The following is a 2531-nucleotide window of genomic DNA, read 5'->3' on the forward strand; positions in this document are numbered from 1 at the left end:
TCAGTCAGTTAAGCATCTGCCTTTGGCTTGGATCATGATACCAGCGTCCTGGGATGGAGCCCTGTGTTGGGCTCCCTGCTCAGTAAGGAGCCTGTTTCTCCCTCTCCCTGTGCTCCTCCCTCTGCTTGTACTCACTCAATCTCTCTCTCTCTCTCTCTAATGGATAAATAAAATCTTAAAAAACAAAAAAAGATGGCTTTTAAAATAAACACAATGCCAGCCGGTGCCCCCCACACCTCTGCCTTCCAATCCTTCCTTTGCTTTAGAGATCTTGGTTGATTTCCATAACTGACCGTGGGGGCCACTTCTCTTTTCTCTTCTCACGATTTAAATTCTGCTCTCATGTTTTAAATTCACCAACAAAGAGCGAGCCCTTGAAACCTGAGGTCCCCACTCTTTACCTCCCCCAAAATAGAACCACAGGCCCATGCTCTCTTTACCCACAATCTCCCTGTGTGGCTGCAGGTGTGCCATGGAATTCTCATGTCCTGTAAGTAATAAAGTTATTTTTTCAGAGTTTCCTGATGATTATTGGTGAAGGGCATCTTGCAATCGTAATAACCACAAGGGTTGGTCCAGCCACAGCATTGGTTATTAATAAGCGGAGACCAGCACAAAATAATTAAATACCTACAAAGAAAGCTAATGGGGCAGCCTGGGTGGCTCAGTGGTTTAGCGCCACCTTCAGCCCAGGGCGTGATCCTGGGGTCCTGGGATCGAGTCCCACATCAGGCTCCCTGCATGGAGCCTGCTTCTCCCTCTGCCTGTGTTTCTCTCTCTCTCTCTCAAATAAATAAATAAATAAATAAATAAATAAATAAATAAATAAATAAATAAATAAAATCTAAAAAAAAAAAAAAAGAAAGCCAATGAAAGCTGCGCAAGATGGAGCACCTGGCTGGCTCAGTCCATAGACCATGCAACTCTTGATCTCGGGGTTGTAAGCTTAAGCCCCAACTTGAGTGTAAAGATTACCTAAAAATAAAATATTTTTTAAAATATGCAAGATATCACAATTATCAAAACGTTGCTGAGAGAAATTAAAGAAGCCCTGCATAAATAGACATCCCATGATCGTAGATATTCTCCTCAAATCCATCTATTCAGCGCAATCCCAATAAAAATATCAGCAAGGCTTTTTGAAGAAATTGACAAGATGATCCTGAAATTAGATGAAAATGCAGAAGATCTAGTATACCTAAACAATCTCAAATAAAAAGAAGAAAGAAAGAAAGAAAGAAAGAAAGAAAGAAAGAAAGAAAGAAAGAAAGAAACCAAGGACAATGAAACAAAAGAGAATATCCAGAAATAAGTCCTCCTATGTAATCAGCCTGTCTTGAACAAAGCATCAGGTCCATTCACTGGGGGGATATAACAGTGGTACTGAAGCAATTGAACATTTATTTACTTGTGGGGAAAAAATGAACCTTGATGCCCACCTTACTCCAGAGGAGAAGCTGGAATCAGGAAGCTTCTAGAAGCATCCATAGAAGAATATTTTCACAACTTTGGAGTGAGCAAAACTTTCTTAGGACATAGAAAAACACTAAACATGAAAAGAAAAACGTCCAACTTAGGGCTTTGTCAAAACTGAAAATTTCTCATTAAAAGATACCATTGATAAAGTTAATAAAGAAGCCATAAACTTGGAAAATGTATTCACAGTCATATATCTGTCAAAGAACTATATCTGGGATATATTCTTATATTCCTACAAATCAACAATACAAAGGCAAACAACTTTTTTTTTTTAATTTGGAACGCTTTATGAATTTGCACGCCATCCTTGCACTGGGGCCATGCTAATCATCTCTGTATGCTTCCAATTTTAGTACACGTGCCGCAGAAGCACAATCTGACTTCAAAATGGACAAAAGAGCACTCACAAAAGAAGATAATGCAAAAAAGTCCAACAAACACGTAACATTGATCATCAGGGAAATGCATATAAAAATTAAAATGAAGGCACCTGGGTTGCTCAGTGGTTGAGCCTCTGCCTTCGGCTCAGGTCATAATCCTGGGGTCCTGGGATCGAGTCCTGCATCGGGACTTATGTGTCTTATGTCACATAAGACAGGGAGCCTGCTTCTCCCTCTGCCTGTGTCTCTGCCTCTCTCTGTGTGTCTCTCATGAATAAATAAAATAATTTTTAAAAAAATTTTAAGAATACATCTGACTGGTATTCCTCAACACCACCCAGGTTATCAAAACAGGGAAAGTCTGAGAATCCACCACAGCCAAACGCAGCCTAAGGAGACGTGTAATGTGGTGTCCAAGACGGGATCCTGGAACAGAAAAAGGACCTTCGGGAGAAACCAACGAAAACTGAATCAACCAAGGGCTTTAGTTAACAACCATGTGTCAGATATTGGTTCATTCACTGTAATTAATGACCCAGCTAAGGTAAGACGTGAATGGAGTGCTGGGTATGTTATCTTCTCGACTTTTCTGTAAATCTGAAATCCACCCCCTCCAAGTCCTTTGCAGACCTTCCCCTCCCTCTGTCATGCCCCCTCTCTGGTGGGAGCACC

The 2531-nt window shown here is 40.8% G+C and overlaps 1 non-coding gene across 1 annotated transcript; it reads right to left on the reverse strand.

Annotated features, from left to right (window-relative positions):
• Nucleotides 1-1749: 1749 nt before the first annotated feature.
• On the reverse strand, nt 1750-1852 carry LOC140608789 (U6 spliceosomal RNA). Its single transcript, XR_012010773.1, has one exon. It is a non-coding gene; the product is annotated as a U6 spliceosomal RNA (small nuclear RNA).
• Between the last annotated feature and the right edge of the window lie 679 nt (nt 1853-2531).

The sequence above is a fragment of the Canis lupus genome, chromosome 1 (assembly GCF_048164855.1).
Source record: "Canis lupus baileyi chromosome 1, mCanLup2.hap1, whole genome shotgun sequence".
Classification (NCBI taxonomy): Eukaryota; Metazoa; Chordata; class Mammalia; order Carnivora; family Canidae; genus Canis; species Canis lupus.